The sequence below is a fragment of the Myodes glareolus genome, chromosome 9 (assembly GCF_982192425.1).
Source record: "Myodes glareolus chromosome 9, mMyoGla1.1, whole genome shotgun sequence".
NCBI lineage: Eukaryota > Metazoa > Chordata > Mammalia > Rodentia > Cricetidae > Myodes > Myodes glareolus.
In genome coordinates this window covers 47,027,232-47,047,230 of record NC_142034.1, presented here as the reverse complement: position 1 = coordinate 47,047,230, position 19,999 = coordinate 47,027,232, and the positions used below count along the sequence as shown (strand labels likewise).

The 19,999-nt window shown below is 48.2% G+C and overlaps 1 protein-coding gene and 1 long non-coding RNA gene across 2 annotated transcripts in view; one reads left to right on the top strand and one right to left on the bottom strand.

Annotated features, from left to right (window-relative positions):
• Nxn (nucleoredoxin) overlaps positions 1-19,999 on the bottom strand; it is a 144,037-nt gene that overhangs the window by 26,983 nt on the left and 97,055 nt on the right. The window lies entirely within an intron of this gene.
• On the top strand, positions 11,513-19,312 carry LOC148120887 (uncharacterized). The gene is made up of 2 exons (XR_015738809.1): positions 11,513-12,850; positions 17,328-19,312. It is a non-coding gene; the product is annotated as an uncharacterized LOC148120887 (long non-coding RNA).

Sequence of the window (19,999 nt, the reverse complement as noted above, 5' to 3'; positions counted from 1 at the left end):
GATGACAAAATAGGCGATCCAGTTTCTAGAAAATTCCAATCCTGGGCCTGATGGCAGGTTCTGGTTCCAAGGTTGTGGTTGGAACTATCAGCCCAGGGATGCTGGCCAGAAAATCTATGCTAGCGAGCCGTGAAGCAATGCAGTAACCATCACAAGGGGCAGGCTCGGGACTGGTCAGTTTGTAAAGATGCAAGCGGGAAGCAGAGCTCATTTAAACCACGCCATTAGTCAGCGCTGAAGACGCTTCTCAGAAATGTGACTTGGTGATTTCGGAGAAGGCCCACCTCCACAGTGTGACCCCGGATCTGCTAAGCTGAGGACCGGCTCTTGCACTTGACAGAGGGGCTGAGGCTTTTCTTTCTCAACAGCTGCTGCAAATCTGTGGGATGAAGCCAAAGCTAACACAGATGTAGGATTAATCAGCAAGCTGCGTGGTCAGGTCAGCTGCAGCCTTCTCAGGCAACCGCCCCCTGCCCTTCCACCCCATGCTGACTGCAGTCAAGCCCACCCTTTCAGGGCAGCACTCAAAAAACACAGCCTTGCCTGCGTGACCCACCTTCCTAAACAAACACAACCCAAGGCTAGGAAAGATGGCCAAGAGTAAGATCCCCCTCCTCCCACCTACCTTACAGACTCTCGAGATAAGATGCCTGTGTCTGAAGCAGCTGCAGCCTCTCAGTGATCTCAGGGCAAAGCAGCTAATCTCTCCCTGAGCGTCCTCATCTGTAAAATGGGTTAGCAGAGCCTGCAGGCACGGACCGTGGTGAAATTACGCCGAGTGCTCAGACCACAGCCTGGCCCAGGTGAGTGGGTGTGGAAGTGATGGAGGCTCACACCTGACTTCACACGGATCTCACTGCTGCTACCCCAACAGCGCCTCTAACTGCTCCTGGAGACTTTGTTCTAGTCTACTCAAGTTCCTGGAGTTCAGAGCAGATTTTTGATTTCCCTGTTCCTACAGTATGATCCCCAGGATGTGATCGGGACGATGGGTGAAATCTGAGCTGCCTGGTAGAGCTGGTAGCCAGGAACAGTGTTCAGTGTGTTATGTATTCAATGAAAGGTGGGACTCTGTAGCCCAGAAATGGAAGAACTAGGCAGAGAAAACTAAGGAAGTGAGGCACACTGAGAATGCAGCCCTCCTCAGACTTCTTCAAGAACCATGTGAAAAGCAGCTTAGTTCAGACTTCACCAGGAAGCCTCAGATTCTACAATCCCCCCTTCCCCCCCCACACACACACACCTTTTGGAATGTGGAGAGAGTGTTTTTCTGTCTGCCACTCCTGGCTGTCCTGGAACTCACTTTGTAGACTAGGCTGGCCTCGAACTCTGCCTCCAGAGTGCCGGGATTAAAGGCTGTGCCACCACACCTGGCTAGGCTAAAGGTCCCCTTTTAAACGTGCTAACAGTTGCTGGGCCATGGTGGCACAAGTCTTTGATGCCAGTATTTAGGAGGCACAAGATCTCCATGAGTCTGAGGCCATCTTGGTCTACAAAGCGAGTTCCAGGACAGTCAGAGCTATATAGGAAGCCGCTTCTCAGGAAAAGAAAATAAAGATGCTAAAATTCAAACCTCTCTGAATTCCTCTAGTTGGGGCTAGCTTGGAATACTCAGCACCTAATGCTTGGAATATGGCATCATTTCCAGCATTTAAGGAGAGTCATTTACCAAGCTGTCCGATTTCCTGCCTGAACAACTCGATGACTGGGGAGGCTCAGTGTTCTGAGACTACAAAGGGGCATATGGCTTCCAGGATCTTCCCCGCCAGCAGTCAGCACCGCAGATGCAGCCTAGGGGAAGTGGCTGGGCTTCCCCATGCTGCAATTCCCACAAACTGACAGAGGGAAGGCCGACAGCCCATCTGGTCCCAAAACCTCCGCTGGGCAGAGTGGCTTGGAACACCCTTTTAATAACAGGCTGGAAAAGCTTAAGAAATGGCTATAAGTTTCCTCTGACAACAGGACAAATAGCCAATCTGAGGCCCCAAAGGCAGTCACGTCCAGTGGGGGATAGAGCCTCTGAGGCTTGGTCATTGTGGATCTGCTGATAGCACTGGAAGAGTGTTCATGTTTCCCGACATTCACACCAAGCGGTATTCTTTTGCTTAGACATGAGGACCTTGATCTGTACCCTTCTTTAAAAGACATGTCACCACCGGGTGGTGGTAGTGCACACCTTTAATCCCAGCATTTGGAAGGCAGAGGCAGGCGGATCTCTGAGTTTGATGCCAGCCTTGTCTACAGAGCGAGTTTCAGGACAGCTGGGGCTACACAGAGAAACCCTGAGAATGACAGATGACCATTTTGAAAGAGTACCATGCCTTGCAGATTTGGGGATCTGCTTGTCCAGGCAAGGTTGCCTCCTACCTGTTCCCCCTTAGCTAGAAGGTGGTAGATGGAACCAGTTTACCCCAATTGACCCAGCTCTTGAGGCTCCATAATAAGTATACAGCAAGCATTTACCATAGCAGATAAAAAAGGCTTTGCAAAAAATGGGCCAGTGAGGCTTCTCTGTTAGCTGTTTTTGTTTTTAAGATTTATTTTTATTTTATGTATATGGGTGTTTTGCTAGCATGTATGTCTAAGAAACACATGTGTGCCTGGTGGCCCAAGGGCCAGAAGAGGGCATCAGATTCCTGGAACTGGAGTTAGGGATAGCTGTGAGCTGCCATATGGGTGCTGGGAATCAAACCTTCATCTTCTAGAAAGGCAGCCAGTGCTTTTAACCACTGAGCCATCTCTTCAGCCCCTCCAGCATTTTAAATTGAAAAATAAATCATACCAAGAAACCTGTGTCTGAAAACAGACACCCATCTGTTTCCTCTCAGCAACAGCGTTAGCTCTGGGGACAGCACCACAGGGCTCTCCCAGATGCCTCAGTTCTCACCCGCTGACAAGACAGGGCCTCACCGCCGCAGGCTGATTTCCTAGGAACCTTCAAAGAGCCCAGCACTTGCAGGGAGCATTTCTCACATGCTGCTGCGCACCAGCCACTCCACACCGATGGGAGAGAGACACGGGGCAAACTGGAGGTGAGGGATCTTTAGCTGTGATCCACCAAGTCAACAGCAAGAGGGAATTCCCATCCTTCCAGAATGCACCCACCACCACACAGGGCTTTACCACTGTAAATCCATTTCAGCCCTCACTGAATGAATATTGAGAAGTTTCCGCGCCCTGATAAGCCTCTCCGCAGATGCAGCAATCCAAACTGACCAAATTAGAAAAAGCCCAGGTTTAATGGGTAAAATGCTCCCGAATGGTTTTTCAACACCCCCCCCACCCCCGCCTGAGAGGAGACAGGAAAAGAGTTTAGGGTGGAACTTCCACTAGAACATTCCAGACTCTGGGCATATGGATGCCAGGGGCTCGTGGTGAAACTTCCATCCAAACATTCCAGACTTTTTGGGTATCTGGGTGCCTGGGGCTGGAGTGAAGCTTCACCAGAACAAGTACCTGCACGGGACCAAGCCCTCCATCTTTAGTGCCTTCTGTGGAAGGTGCTTAAGAAACACCCGAGATGTCGCCTTCAGGCCAACAGAATGTGCTAGCTGCTTTGCACAGACTCCACAGACGAAGCCTGAGAACCAAGCGAGCCACTATTGTACTTCACACATTCACCACGGTTCCTAAACAGCTACTCGCTGAGCTGCAATCCAAACCAGAAATGGAGCAGATAGCCTCACAAAGTTGTGCAGCTTCCAGGAGATCAGGAATGCGATTGCATAACGCCTCCGAAACCAAATGCTATAAATTACAAGCCAGCGGGCCCAGCTTTTCCATGTCGGCTCTTCAAAATGAAAATAAGAGCAGGAAGCGTGGTTTGTGTGAATGGCGGCGAGATTTATCATTTCAGCGCCACCCATACCTGTCCCACTGTGGAGCCATTAGCACTCAGCGCGGCACTCTCTCCAATCTCCTTCCTGATTGGTATGTCACCAGGGAACGAAATCTGTCCCCTCTGCCTTCTCTGGCTGCTTACAGAGCTCTGTTTTCTTGGCAGAACTTTCTGAGTACCCAGTTATAAATCCCTTGTTACCACTTTCCTGCTTCAGGAAGTCCCCACTGAGCACAGGCCAAATGACAAGGAGGGGAAGCATTTACAATGATGTGAGAAATTCCCCCGTCTGCAGGGATGGAGATCAAAGATAATCCTAAACACTGGGTCTGCAAGGAGCCTGGCATGTGAAGGCCCTCCATAAACTGGGCTGGATTGGTCCAAGATGGTAACATCACCTCACTGGGAAGCCAGCATGCTAGGCGCCGCCTCGGCTCTGAAAACACCGTCAGCCACACTGCCACGGGCCAGCTGTGTCCAGAGTGAAAAGCTCAGATCCCATCCTAAGAAGCTGTGATTGCCACGTCCCAAGATGCCTTTATATAGAAACAGACTGTGGCCTGCATTGTTCCCCTCTACCAGTCCTTGAAAGGGTTCCACAGCACAATGAAATAAGGAACAGCAGGGAGAAAGAGAGGGAGGTAAATTGTTTAGAAACTAGAAGACAGGGTGGAAAAGATGAAATTCAAGACAGATGTGTGTGAGCCACAAACATATGTCCTCAAATTGATGCATCCAAGGGATTCGTGTAGAATAAGGGGAAAAGAGCAATGTACGAAATGCAGAAATAAATACAGAAACAAAGACAGGAGTAAGCGTGGAACGTGGTGTTGCGCTCCCCTCCTCTCACAAAGAAACATCAATTTACTTCTCTCTTTTTGCTAAATAATGCCGTTCTAAAAATAGAGTCTGAGAAGGATCGACGACGAAACACTAGTACTGAAGCAGAGGTTGACTCAGTCCCTGTCACTCTCAAAAGGATGTCAACCACCAACAATTTATTTCCAATTACTGAGTGTTGTTGTTTTGAATCTCTAAAAGGCACTGATGCAAATAATAGTATTTGCCAGGTTCATGTCTAGCCATGACCAAACAGGAAATTTAAATGGGCGTTTCCATCAAGACACAAACATTTGAGACTCAGGCCGGAAAGCCATTTTTACAATGCAGTAAACAGCTAACTCAAAGCCTCCCCCCCACCCCACCCCCCTGCCACACACACATACAGTTGCTTACAAATGCCCCATGGAGAGACATAAGTAGCCAGTTCCCCCTGGTTAATGTCTCTCTGTTTAGGATGAAGGTGACGAGAATGGGACTGGGTTCACCTGGACGATCGAGCACCTCATCTCAGGATGCGGTTGGCGGAAACTCCAGTCTGTGCCATGCAAACGCCTTGTGCTTTGCCATCAATAGGTATTTAATGAACAACTAAATCCAACTATTTGCACCAGATGGTAAGGGGACAGAAATTTAGACGGGACTCTCAGCTTTTAAGGGAAGAGTAGAGCCTAATAAGTGTGCAAGCCAGTTTCCTCTTAGCCACTTTCTATGAGGTGTCCTTCCTGCTACAAGTCACACCGCCAGCAACTCACTTCTTCCCTGAGCTCCAGCCCAGGCCACAGGTGACTCCAGCAGGTACATATGGACACTTGGACTTAAATGTGATCATTCTCTCTCCTGGGAATGTAGACAAGGAAACAAAGATGAATTCAGTAAGATGAGAGGTGTGGGGGTTGGGGAGATGGCTCAGGGTTCAGTCCCCAGCATGTACATGACGCTCACAATTGTCTCTGGCTCCAGTACCAGGTGGCTCAGCACCCTCCCTGACTGCCGGTGGTGCACAGACATAAATGCAGGCAAAGCACTCAAACACAGGACACAAAAATAAATTAAAAAGAAAAAGATCAGAGGTATTGCAGGCTGCCAGAGGACACCACATTGATCCTCTTAGGCCTTGGGACAATCTCTCCCTCCAAGCTCTTGGCCTCTGGCAGCGAGTTTATCTCCAGCGAATGATCATTTCCTAAGTGTAGTGGGCACCGGAGTAAGGGAGATGCTGGTAGATGCCAGGAAGAGGAAGACAGGCCAACGCTCAGGGCAAGAGCAGACAGTACAGAGAGGAAACAGCAGGAGGGAGGGGTGGCATCGAGACCTTAGAGAGGAAGAGAACAGAGAGCAGCAGAGGGCAGTGACTGCAGCCCCAACAGGGTAGAAACCAGACCTGGTGTCTGGTCCTGCTGGGTCCCAGCTGCACTCCATTTCCTGATCTGGATACCCGTGGGGTTAACGACGACCAGTCTAACCCAATCTGCTTCTGCCAGCCAGAGTGAGTTTCTGTTCCTTGTAAACAACCCTTCAGACAGACATGGGGGATGTCTGTGGAGGGAGGAAGAAGTCCTCAGACAGACATGGAGGATATCTGTGGAGGGAGAAGTCCTCTCTGCTTCACGCAGCGGTGAAGGATAGCCCAAACTACCAGCACTCTGGGAGCTCTCAAAGGCCCTTCTGGCATAAAGCAGCCCTTCTCCCCCATCCAGGGCAGACCCATCCTAAACACACCAAGCCCCTATGCATACTATGAGATTTTTGTTATATTTTTCTTTTAGTACACAAATGTAACGCCCTCTCCATCTTAACTAATAATTTATCATATGCTTTGTCCACAGTTTTGCAATTTGAGGTTCCAAAGCATACCTTGTATTCATTTCCCTTCAAAAGTTCACCAAGAGTAGACTCACTCCCGTGATGGGTTTTGACGACTTTGGGATTTGCTTTTGTCTTTCCTTATTAACAAATTTTCACTTAAAAGAAGTACCATGAGGCTTCTTCTCCTTGGCGTATCTGAATTAGTACTGTGGTGCTTTAGGGCAGTTATTAACTAAAGTAAGGGTTACTTGAACAAAAGCACGGCTGTCCCCAACAATCTGCCTGCTGGCAAAGGGGGTTCTGAAGAGACTAACAGGAGGGTAGCATATACAACGTGGATATGTGAGGTAACAGATGAGATTGTGCAAAATGTCATCACGCAACTTCAGAAGAGCGTGCAGTTTAAGACAGCTGCTCCCTTTTAGAGTTCTCTATGTAATGTTTCAGATTGTGGGTAACTGAAACTTACGGAAGGCAAAACTTCAGATATGAAGGACCACTATATTATTCTTCTGTGTGCCTGGGGCTCTAAGGAAGACTCCCTTCTTCATGCTGGGGGTGCAAGATGATTTGCCTAAGACGACAGGACAAATTAGTCCCAGGACCACTTCACTCTGTGCCAACCACCAGCCCTAGAAACGCAGTACTTTTAAAATGTAAGCTGAAAATACGATTTGCATGTCATATGTGTGCAGATGTGAGAAAAATTAGCCTCCTCTCAGACTGTGGCTCCACGGGAAGGTGGTTGTGAACAAACCCCAACTTCCCAAGAAAAACTATTCCTTTATGTCCCCCAATTGTGAATCCTCCTCCAGACAGCTCTGTCTCCAAGGTGTGCCACCCTAACACTGAGGATGGAGGTAAGAAAGGCTGGGGCTTCTTCCACAGACAAGATGAATACACAATTACAAAAAATAAAACAAAACCAACCAACCAAACAAACAAAAACTCAGAGAGAGAGGCACATGCCTACAATCCCAGCAACTCAAAGAGGCTGACAAAGTAGGATAACCATGAGTTCAGCCAACCTGGGCTACATAGTGAGTACCAGGTAAGTAGGCACTGTCTAGAAAGACTGCTCCTCAACAGACAGACAGACAAACAAACAAACCAACCAACAAACAAATCAATGCATGTCTTCTACAACACACTTGCAAGATGGCTTCTGTTGTGACACTGGGGATGGACTACAGAGTCTTGTACGTATCATGAGGGTGCGCTCTACCCCTCAGGTACATCCCCAGCCCAGCGTAAGCTCAACATGTGACAGCATGCAGGACATCCAGTGGCAGGCACGACAGGTCCCCAACTTCAGTGTTAAAGGTCCAGGCCAAGTGTGCCAGCACCTTCCTGTAGGTTGCTTCTAGAAGCCACGGGTGACACAGAACCCACACGGACAGCACATAGTTTCCGATATTGAGACAGAAGCCACTTTCTCCTCCATGAGAGGAACGTCCCCATGAATCAGACCTTGGATACTGCCGCAAATCAGCTGCTTAGCAAACCAAGTACTGTGGCCTTCTGAGCAGAAACCACACACAAATGAGTTCTCCATGAGGAGCGCTGGCTTTCTGGGACACGCTGGTCATTTTAAAGAGCACAATAATCCTGTCAGCCTTCAGCAGAACCGAACTGTTAAATGTCAACGCATTTCAGACTGTTCTCCGGACCACCCATACTAGCGTCTTGTGTCCAAAAGTAGGGAAATTTGGTGGGAAAGCCAGGCGCTGGTACCCTCGAGTTCTGTTGATTGAACAGCAGGGGCCCCTGTGCTCCTCCGGGCTTTCAAGCTGAGAGAGCAATGCCAACAGGCAGGAAGTGGGGTGAGCTAAGCCCCGTGGAGGCCCTCATACAAGGAGTACTTAGAAATCTGGTAGCAAGGAGAGAGACTGTAACTAAAAAACAACAGTGAGAGGCTGGAGAAATGGCTCAGTGGGTAGGGGCAGTCGCTACTCTTGCCGGGGACCTAGGTTTGGTTCCCAGTTTCCCTATGATGGTTCACAACCATCCATGACTCCAGTCCCAGAGGCTCTGAAACCTTCTGACCTCTGCAGATACCAGGCACACACCTGGTGTACATATGTATGTACAGACAAAATTCCCACACACATAAAATTAATCTATTAAAAATTCAAATAAATAAGAACAGAGTCCCTTGTCCCCACTTCATGAAGGGCAGATAGGAGGACAGAGGGGTAAAATCACTGGACTTCAATATGTTTTCACTTCCCTGAGAGTGCTCCTCCTACCTCCCCACACCAGTCAGCTGGGGAAACCATCATCCCTATTGGCTTACTGTGCCACTTAAACCAGATGCAAAATCCAGATACTGCCGCTACTCTAGTGCCCCAGTCATTGGGCACAGTCACATGTACAGTCTGCACCACGACCCTCCCCGGGCACAGTCACATGTACAGTCTGCACCACGACCCTCCCCTGGCACAGTCACATGTACAGTCTGCACCACGACCCTCCCCGGGCACAGTCACATGTACAGTCTGCATCACGACCCTCACTCTCACTTGTTTATTTTGCTTTAAATAGATTCTTTTTAAAGTACAAAATTTGTCTGAAAGAAAACTTTGCACTAAGAAAACTCTACCCTAAATAGAGGGTTAATGCCAAAATAAAAACAGGAGAGCTGGCCCTGTCGCCTGCAGAAGGCACTGTGGAGTTGCCTTTCCGAACCAGGGAGAGATTGCTGAGTTCTCCAGGATTTTAACGATGAAGCAGCTCGTCGAGATTTTCTGGTGATAGAAGCAGAGACTTGGAAATGCAGAGTGGAAAAAGCACGTTGTAGTCCAGGCGGGGGTGCCAATCCCAGTAATAGCCCTCCACCTTAAACTCCTGAGGCCTGGTGCCAGCCCGGGCTGTGGTGAAGGGAAGAAGAATCTGGTGGGCTGCTCAGGGAGTGAAGCCTGCGGAATCAGTCTGAGCTCTGCCGCCCGCCTGGGGCACCCACCACCACCTCCCCACGTCACTTGGAGTCCATCACAGCCATTGTCAGGTCACCATGAAGGGACCTGATAAACTCACCCGTCAGGAAGCGCGCCAGGGTCCCTCCTGCGCACAGCTGTGTCTTGTTTCCTGACACTTTTGTTGTTCTCTCTACCTCCAGAAAAATCTAGGCGGGAATAGGCAGACCAACTTCTACTTGAAGTCCAGAAGACTTGAGGAGCAAAAACCCCACTTCCTTTCTTCCCTCAGGGAGCTTCCAGAGCTTGGAGTTGGTCTATACTGTGCACCCTGGCCCCAAGGCTTTGGCATTATCTCTGGCACAAAAGAGCAGGAAAATGTTTCACTAACAATATTTAACACCGTATTCCCGTAGAGGTCCCCACATCAGAATCCCCAGGAATGGGGCACACAGATTTCTAAATTCCCCATAATCTCATTCTGTGGCCAGGGTGAATCTCAAAGTTATAAAATTTAAGTGATGTCCCAAGTGAGTCTCAGACCCACTAAGTCTGAGCCCCATAGGCTCTTTGGTGCATGGTCCCCTTTAATGGTTCCTGGCTTCCTGTCCCTTGGTTAGCTTCTACCCATCTGAAGATCTGAGGTCAGGCACCTCTTCTTTGGGGCAGCCTTCTCGGCCTGCTGCCTGTGCTGAGTCCGATCAGGCCCCTCTGGCTACGCAGGCCCTGTTGTCTATGGTTTATAGCAGTTCTACCTCCTACTCAGTGTCACTTGGCGGGCAGGGTCTTCCTTGCTGGACTACAGAACCCATGTTTCTTAGCTCCCAGCCTCGGCCCATGGGGACAGCGAAAATGCCTGCACATGAGACCCAAGAGGCCATTTCTACCCTGCTTCCGCCTCGCTCCTCTTCCCTTCCCTTTCTGCTCAGGGCAGGGAGTCGAGCCCAGCACCTCGCACTCACACACCTAGCAAAGTGCTTTATGCGGAGTCACTCTGCTGGCTCCTTTTTAAATTCTCATTCTATTTTTGAGACAGGGTCTCACAGTGTAGCCTTGAAATTTGCTGTCTAGACCAGGCTGGCCTCGGATTCACAGAGTTCCACCTGCCTCTGCCTCTGCCTCCTGAATGCTGGGACTAAGGCAGGCGCCACCATGTCCAGTGAAAATTTTATTTCATATTTTAATCTGTACTTTTTTTTAAACATTTTAAACAAAGATCTATTTTTTATTTTGCACATAAGAATGCTTTGTGGGCATATATTTTATGCGCACCATGCGCATCAGCTCCCCAGGAACAGGATTACAAACAGTTGTGGGCTGTCATGTGGGTGCTGGGAACTGAACCCAATCCTCTACGTGCACAGGGATGCTCTGAGCCATCTCTCCACCCCTTAAACCTTGATTTTGAACAGAACCTTGCTAAGTGGCCCAGGCTGGCCTCAAATTTGTGATCCCCCAATTCTGCCCCCAGAGGAGCTCAGACTGTAGGTATGAGCCACCATGCTGATGCACACCTCATTGTCAGGGAAGTTCTGGGGGTGTCTGAAAAGTCCTTGCGGTAGTGAGTCCCCGAGAGAAGCGGCCCTGCTGCAGAGGGAGTTTGGAATCCCACAAAGTTCCGATCCTCCCATGCTTGCCTGAGCAGGGTTTCAAGCACTGAAGGTGTTTTACATTCTAAAAGAACAAAAAGAGAGGCAGCCCCTGCTAGCTCCGGTCTGACTGTGCACTAGGGCTTCAGAGTCTGCGGAACAAGTGCGCCTGGTTCAATCTTAGCAGCCTATGATGACCTGGGAGCTCACTCTCCGAGGTCAAGAATCGGAAAGGGAACATTTTTCTCTCTAACCCCAAGACAGCTTCTCAAAGGCTAGTGAAAACTTGCCTATTACCTCAGGATTGAAACATGGATAGAATTTCCCCAGATCCCATAAGCTTTGTTGAATTAGTCTCGTCTGTCTGTCTGTCTGTCTGTTTCTTTCTTTCTGAAAATATGTCCCAGAAGAAAGCAATCCTCTCATTCTTCAACAAGTACAGGCCTGGTCCCTTCGGATCCACCACCAGTTCTGGCAGCCAAAATACCCACAAATGTTTAGCTCTGCCATGGGATATGTAGAATAAATTAAGTTTAGGGGGGAAAATCATAAAACAAGCCTCTGCGCCTACAGACTGTGTACCTTGGCAGGGAGAATGTGTGTGTTACAACAGATACATCCAGCGAGCCAGAGAACTCAATCAAAACCAGAGAAAATGATTCCTGTCAGAGAGGCAGACAGCTTCGAGGCTGCTTCTTGGGGAGATGCAGACACCGGGCCCAACCTCACCTTGCATCTGCCAAAGTTCCTCCCTGTGAGGCCAAGGAATTGCAAGGCCTCAAATCCTGACCAGCAGCAGATGGACAGCCCAAGGCTCTGGCTTTGTGAGCACAACGCCAACACGAGATGCCCCAGGGAAGCTTGGGACTCTGACTGGACTCGTCTTCTGAAGAATCCAAAGTCACTGTAGGACAGGGTCTCCGAAGGGAACCTACCAGATGGGAAGTACAGCGCCACAGATGTGGCTTTTTCCTGCAATTCACACTTCTGCGACTGAGCCTGCCCTGCCTCTGGGTGGTCAAGTTTACATGGACCAAGGCAGACGCTAGCTAATTAAGTCTATGAAGCCCAGCCACACCATCCACAGGAGCCCAGGACTTCTCTAAGGTGGGGGATGACAGAAGAGATGCCAGTAATGCTGACTGGCTACTCTGCCTGATGGGAACAGTTTCTTTTTCATTTTATTATTGTTTCTTTTCCTTCTTTTTGGGGGTGGGGGTGTTTTTGTTTTGGGTTTTTCTTTATTTTGGTGAGTTCGTCATTGTTTTTAAGAGCCATGGCCTCTAAGTCCTGATCCTTCTGCCTCAGCCTCCCAGGTGCTGGCCTGACACATGGTTTGTCAGTGGGGGCTTCCCAGGCTGATGTTTTATGTGGGGCAGGCTACCTCATGCTTTTGTGGCAACCCCGCCCACCGCCTTTAACTACACTGGGGAAACCCACCAGATACCCGTGGCTATGCTGTAGATTTTATGGCTCTTTGCACCTTTGGGCAGGGAAAGGTCATGGGCAGAGGGTATGACTTCATCTCAAGGCTACTGAGGCTGCGACCCAGGATGCAATCCTCTGTAGAGCTGTGGGCACACAGATTTTATCCTGGAGGGCAGGCCTCAAACAGATTCAAACAGGTTTCCATCCCAGTTTCTCTTCTTCGAAACTGGTTTGTAAGGACCCAAGAGCTGGCACCATTCAACAACCAAATGTATAGGCAAATCCTGTCATATGTGAAAAAAGTTTGGCATCTCCAGGGGAACAACTGAGCTTGCTGACTACGTCCGAAAGGGTCGCCGCCAGTATTCTAAAGACGAGTAATGACCTTCACCTGACACCTGCCTGACTTTTACTTGATACTGGCTTAATCTGTAAGTGAGGCAACAACCCCCACAAGCTCCTTCTTTTGCCTAAAAATCAGCTTTTGCATGTGTGTGGGGAGGGGGGGAATATGCGCATGCGTGGGAATCAGAGGACAGCTTTTGCATGTAAGTGTGTGTGTGGGGGGAATATGTGTGTGCATGCATACACGTGCGTGCGTGGGAATCAGAGGACAGCTTTTGAGAGTCTGTTCTCTCCTTCCACCATGTGGGCTCTGGGTATTGAACACAGGTCCTCAGGCTTGGCCGCAAACACCTTTATCCACTGAAGCACCTTCTGGGCCCACTACTTCCTTTAATCACACCATAAATAATTTATCTCTAAGAGTCCACAGGGAATCAGGATCAGAGGAGTTTTCTTTCTTTCTGAAAGTGACCGAACGCTTTTACACTCTACATTGTTTTTTTTTTTTAATATTTATTTTATTTATTATGTATACAATATTCTGTCTGTGTGTATGCCTGGTGGCCAGAAGAGGGCACCAGACTCCATTACAGATGGTTGTGAGCCACCATGTGGTTGCTGGGAATTGAACTCAGGACCTTTGGAAGAACAGGCAATGCTCTTAACCTCTGAGCCATCTCTCCAGCCCCTCTACATTGTTTTAATTATTACTGGGGGCAGGGGCACTGTGGAGGGCAGAGGGCAGCTCTGTGGAGCTAGTTCTCCCCTTCTCTTTTCCCATGGGTTCTGAAAATTAAACAGGTCACCAGGCTTGCATGGCAAGCACCTTAACCCACTGCGTCGTCTTGGTGGCCCACACTCAGAATCTGTTCAGCTTTATATCATGTTGTCTAAGTGGAAGCTGGGAGCACATGCAGAGCGTAGCCAGTCAACTTGGGACCGGGAAGTGAGAGGTGGGAAAGCAATCAGGGTCCCTAGTCCTCTCTAAGGGAAGAGGGAGAGTTTGGGTTCTTGTTTTATTTTGTTTTTAACAAAGAAAAGTTGTCACTCAAGAAAAAGACCAAATTATTCCAGGAAATATGTCCAGATGCAGTGCCTCATCTCCATCGTGCCTTTAAGATGAGAACCCCTGAATGTGATCCCCACTCCCAGGGTCTCACTATGTAGCCCAGGCTGTCCTGGAACTCAGAGATCCACCTGCTTCTGTCTCCAAGTGCTGGGATTAAAGCACCGCCATGCTCAGCTGGCCCCGAACCATATTTAATAGAACCTGATTAGATGCAGCTAGATAGCTTAGGTGTGGACACATGATAACCACGTGGACTGCTGTTTGGAAAAGACACAGGAAAGAGGATAAAGACACTCCCTAAATCACCAAAAGAGCCAAGATCAGAACAAGAGGCAGTCTCCAATGAGGTCACTTGGAGTTTAGGGGATTTTTGGTTTGAGTTTTAATTGCTTGTAAGAGCTCCTAAATGTCAAATAAAGAACAAGAATGTGAAAAGTTAACTTCCCTGAGATGTTTATTCAAAAGATAAAAATTTGTTCCCTGTAACACTTAGGCAGGAGGGAATTAAAACTAGACGTTGGAGGGGGAGGAAAGAGAAACCTAAATTGCTCAAACACAAACCAGCAGCTGCACTCCAACCCTCGGGAGAAGCCATTTCCCCACTCAGCCACAATCCATCACCAGCCTCGCAGATCTGCTGGGGCCACAGCAGTCCGTTCATCACAGGTGACCGAAGAGACCATCCAAACCCGACCCCAAAGCGTCGCTCGACCTGAAGCGCTTGCCTAACGTTCTCCAACTGTCCTGCAGGATTGTCTACCATCCAAACAGTTACCATGCTAATGAAGAGACTGAGTGGGGGACCACGGGGGATTGCTTCTAGCAAGTTTCCTCTGGTCACCACTGAGTAAAAGACAGAACCTGTGTGTGCCACAAAGAATGGACCCACACACACAGAGATCGACCAACACATAAGGTCATAAAAGATAAACCAGAAGCTAAGGGCAGTGGTCGGATCTATGTCGTGCAGGAGAAGAGAAGCTTCTCTTAGCACATCAGTGTATTGCTGCATGCATCTCTGACTTAAACAACAGATTTATGCCCATGTGTGTGTCTGCCTTGCATGTGCACATGCACGTGGCGGGCATTGGATTGCCTGGAGCTGGAGTTACAGGTGGCTGTAGGATGCCTGAAGTTAGTGCTGGGAACTGAACCCGAGACCCATGGAAGAGTAGCAAGTACTCTTAACCACTGAGCCATCTCTCCAGCCCATTGGCTTTTGAACTTCATGGGTATTTAGTGTTATAAGAACAAAGATAAAATCATGAGGGAGAAAAACGAATTGTAAAGTCGAGTAAGAGCAGCGTTGTTATGAACCTGACTGTGAAAGTCGCCGCCGCCGCAGAATGCACAGAGCAGGGGGTCCTGTGGACACCGCTCTAATGCTTGCTCTTAGGTTTACATGACATTTAGCACAAAGAGCTAAATGAGTCTTGCACTTTAGCCAGCTGGGCTACTGACGGGTGCTGTTCAAGGTTCTCACCATGGCAGAAGGAGCACAGAAACACAGAATGGGGAGCAAGGAGAGCCCCTGGGGTGCTGGTTCTGAACTGTACATCTCAGGATGGGTTTAAGCTTTGAGAAAATATTTCATTTTCTTAGCACTTTCTCCCATATCTGGAAGCAGCGGCGAACCTAACAGTGAGCCCACGCCTATGAAATTCCTGGGTTAAAAACAGGTTCATCAAACCATGCAGGTTTTCCTAGAGAAGGAGCTGATTCCCAGGCTGGGATCAGGGCAAGAACGTCCCACTGGGTGTGAGAAGCCAGAAAAGCACAGTCCTTTGAGACTGCTAGGGACAAGTTAAAGGGCTCAAGGGCCACCCTGAAAAGACTCTTTCTGTCCAAATTTGAGATAATTAGAGCAATAAAATATATTGAAGTTAATGGGCTATAGCAACTGAATAATACTAGTTAAAAAAAAAAAAACCAAAAAACAAAACCCATGAGTCCAAAATGACAAGAGAGGGGCCCACAGGCCTTTGTAAAACGCAGGCTGATGCTTGTGGGAGCAGCAACGTTCTGCAGTGACCCACGGAAAAGAGACGGAGGGTCACACTGGGAATGGAACATTCTGTGGTTTAAAGTCCCACAGCACCGACTGCCCGTGATTACAGAGACAACACTTCAACCGAGCGCTTCCACTGGCTGTCACCGATGAACAGTGAAACACCGTGAGATGCACACATTGCCTCTAGGGTCTCACTATGTAGCTCTGGCTGTCCTGGAAGTCAGATATCTGCCTGACTCTGCCTCCTAGATGCTGGGATAATCCTATGACCTAAAGTCAGAGCGCCCCACACCCTTTGAAAAGTAAGAAAGCCCACAAGCTCTCACTATGCAGCTCAAGCTGACCTGGAACTCATGACCCTGCTCCAGCCTCTCAGGGGCTGGGATAACAAGTGTGTCCCGCCAGGAGGGTTGTCCCCTCTGATCTTCTTGATAAAAAAATAAACAAAAGCATTTGACCTGAATCCAATCTCAAAGAAACAACATAATAAATTTAGAATGTGGAAAATTCTACAAGACAACTGACCTACATCATGTGATGTTGAACTACCTGGATATGCAGGACATTGTGAAGGGGGCACACTTGCTCTGGGAAGTTACATGCTGAAATGTTTATGAGGAAAACATCATGAAGTACGCATTCCATTTTCACAGACTTTGGGGGGAAGCCATAGCCAGAGGTTCAGAGAGTGTGTTCCCTGGCTGGTAAAGCAGCATCTCAGAAAGCAGGGTAGTAACCGTTTAGAGATGGTGACCGGAAGCAAGGGGCACATTGTGGGTTTGCACTGCTCAGGTTTGAAAGTTCCCCAAATGAAAAAGCTGGGAGTTGGGTTGGCAAGATAGCTCAGTGGGTAAAGAGCTGACTCCTGAGATCTGAGTTCAATCTTCCAGGTGCAGAGGAAGAAGAGAATGACCTCTGTAAGTTGTCCTCTGACCTCCATATACACAACATGGTTCACACAGGCCTGAATACACAGCATTCATGCACACATGCAAGCCACCCATACACACTAACAATAAATTTTAAAAAATTTAAGTTGGCAGAGTGATGCGTGCCTTTAATCCCAGCACACAGAAGGCAGAAGTAGGTGGATCTTTTCAATTTCAGACCAGTCGGGGCTATATAGTGAGACCTTTTCTTTTCTTTCTTTCTTTCTTTCTTTCTTTCTTTCATTCATTCTTTTCTTTTGAGACAGGATTTCTCTGTAGCATTGAAGCCTGTGGAACTCACTCTGTAGACCAGGCTGGACTTGAACTCACAGAGATTCGTTTGCCTCTGCCTCCTGAGTGCTAGAATTAAAGGTGTGCACCATCATTGCCGGGCAGACAACTTTTTGAAGTAAGTTGAAGTAAATTTTCTCCTTCCACCTTTGCATGGGTTCCAGGGTCAAACTCAAGTCATCCAGCTTGCATAGAAAAAGCCTTTACCCACTGAGTCATTTTGCCAGCCCACAGAATAAATCTTAATCTATTTTCCTTCTCAGGGACTTAAACACAGTTCATCACAATGCTGATTCTTGAACTTGTAAAAGCACAAGGGAATGCTACATTAGAGCCATCTGTGTTCTCTGGTTCTCTGTACGGCATGGGATATGACATCAACCTCAAAGGAATCAGGTCAGTGTGGCTAGCTGCACAGAAGAAACAAAACAGGAGAGCTGCCGCCTCTGGGACGGGCTGTCTTCCCTCGTTAAGTGTCTGTTAGAGGAGAGTGGGAGGCTCCAGAGGGACACCGCTTGTAATTCATCCCTCTCCAGAGAATTCTCTGGTCCAGCATCTCAGAAGACTTTTGACCACACTTCTACCAGAAACAATTTACAAGAGAATTTGCAAAAGAAGCTAAGATTCTCCCAATCTCTCCCAAGCAGACTCTTCTAATTAATTAATTGTGCACCCAAGAAATGCAGGTGGCACTAATGGAGCAAAGGCAAGGAGGCACAGCCACCAACCTGCCCTACAGTCTCGAGCATGGGCACGAGCCAGGAGTTGGTCAGTCGGCTTGCTGCTGGGAGGCCTGTGTGCCCTGAAGCCTTGCCACATTTGGTGCAATGAAGAGACAAAGACCTAGAAACTCAAAAGCTCTTTCCAGCATTTCACCCCTGGTTCCTGCTTCTCCTAAGTCTCAGATGTACAGCCATATCAGTTTATATAAAATTACTCGATAGGATTAAACATGTCATCTTGCCCATTGTTTATTGAGAAGATCAGAAAGTTGAGGTGCCCAGAAGTCCTACCTTCCCAAATGCCACTCATGGTCCGTGTCCTGTGTTCCCTTACATGATATGACATTTGCTTATTTCTTCTGTGTTATGGAGTCACAAGAAATTCTCGCATTTTACACGGGCTGTCTAAAGCAGGAACTACACATTTTCTGTAACGCAGAAACTCATCCCCTGCAAGAACCATCCTGGCAGCGTCTCTCAAAGTTAACAATGTACACACCCTCTGGGTTAGCAATTTCAACTCTGCAAAGCTAGTCTCCAGACATGCATGCACGGCTGTGCAAGAATGCTTATTGTAGCATTATTTAAAATAGCGCAAGCCTAGGGAAAGGGTGAAGCAGCCACAGATAGGAAAATTATACTACGTCCATCCAGTGAAACGCGTTGGCCTTGTGAGGATGGAAGCGGATCACTGCACACTGACAGACAAAGATCAGCAAAATACACTAGTGCGTTTTCAAGGTTTATTTCATTTTATTTGTGTGTGTGTGTGTGTGTGTGTGTGTGTGTGTGTGTGTGTGTTTATTGAAGGTATATCTGTGTACCATGTAATCTCCTGGTACTCACTGAGGTCAGAGGGTGGCATTAGATCCTTTGGAAACGAAATTACAGGAGGTTGTGAGCTACCACGTGGGTGTTGAGACTAGAGCCTGGGTCCTCTGGAAGCACAGCTAGTGCTCTTAAATGCTAGGCCATCTCCCCAGCCTTTACATTAATGTTTTTAAGATTTATTTTTGTGTGTGAATATGCATGTGTGCCTGTATGCTTAAGTACCAGTGCCCGCAGCGGGCAGAGGCATCGTATGCCCCTGGAGTCAGAGTAGCAGGCAGCTGTGGGTGTTGAGAGCTGAACTTGGGTCCTCGGCAAGAGCCGCTCATACTCTTATCCACTGAGCCATCTCTCTGGCACTACATCAATATTTTTTTAAAAATTAAGTGTTTTTGTAAAGAGAACAGACACCATTTATCTGTATATAGCAAAAGAATAATCAGAAGGGTGTGGAGGAAACTTGAGCGATGGCATCTGAGAAGTTAAGCCTTGTTATTCCTCTTGCACAGCTTCTGCTCTGTGTAACCATGTACACGTAGCTCTGTTTTTATAATTAAGGGAAAACTGGGATAGGAGGACGGACTCTCTAAGAAAGGCCCTGACCACCTCAAGTCACTCCATTTCAGCCCACGCCTTAGCAAGTAAATTTTTTTTCCCTCCTTAACTGAATCAGCAATTAAAGGTTGGATGTGAACTAATCTGGTTGCTATCTCAAAATGCATGTTCTTAGCGAAACAAATGATTTGAGCATGGGTCAGGGCAAGGGCAGCATTTGAACGCTGCTTTTCTGTAAACTCTCAGCTGCGGGCAGCCTCAGGCTGCAGTCAGAACACAGGAGTGGAAACATTTCACAGGACAGAAAGCTGATGCCAGGCTCATCAGCAAGCTCCCTGGGTGCGCTGGGCCATTCTTTCCAGGTCCTTAACGCAATCCTCAGCACTGGGCTTTGCCTGCTCCCCTCTTTGGCAGGAAAATCTAACAAACCCACACAGCTAAGCAACACTAAGAGTTTTTCTCCAAGCCTGAGGGAACAGAAAGTTGATCTTTAAAACAATCCCAAATTTGTGATTCCTAAGAGTAAGACAAATTTAAATACTTGAAGGCCAAAGAGTCTAAACAAGTATCTAAGCATCCAATTAAGTGGGAAATGGTGGGCAGAACCTTTAAGATGGAAAGGGGGCTGGGGAAAAGGCTTCATCAGGAAGCTCGAGGACCTGAGGTTGGAGTCCCGGCACTCATGCAAAAGCTGGGTGTCTGTAACTCACGGGGAGAGTGAGCCAGGTGGATTCCTGGAGCTCACTGGCCAATCAGCCTCGCTGAATTCATGAGCTCTACGCTCAGTGAGACCCTGTGAGGGGTGATGGTCTTATCAGCACTGAACCTTC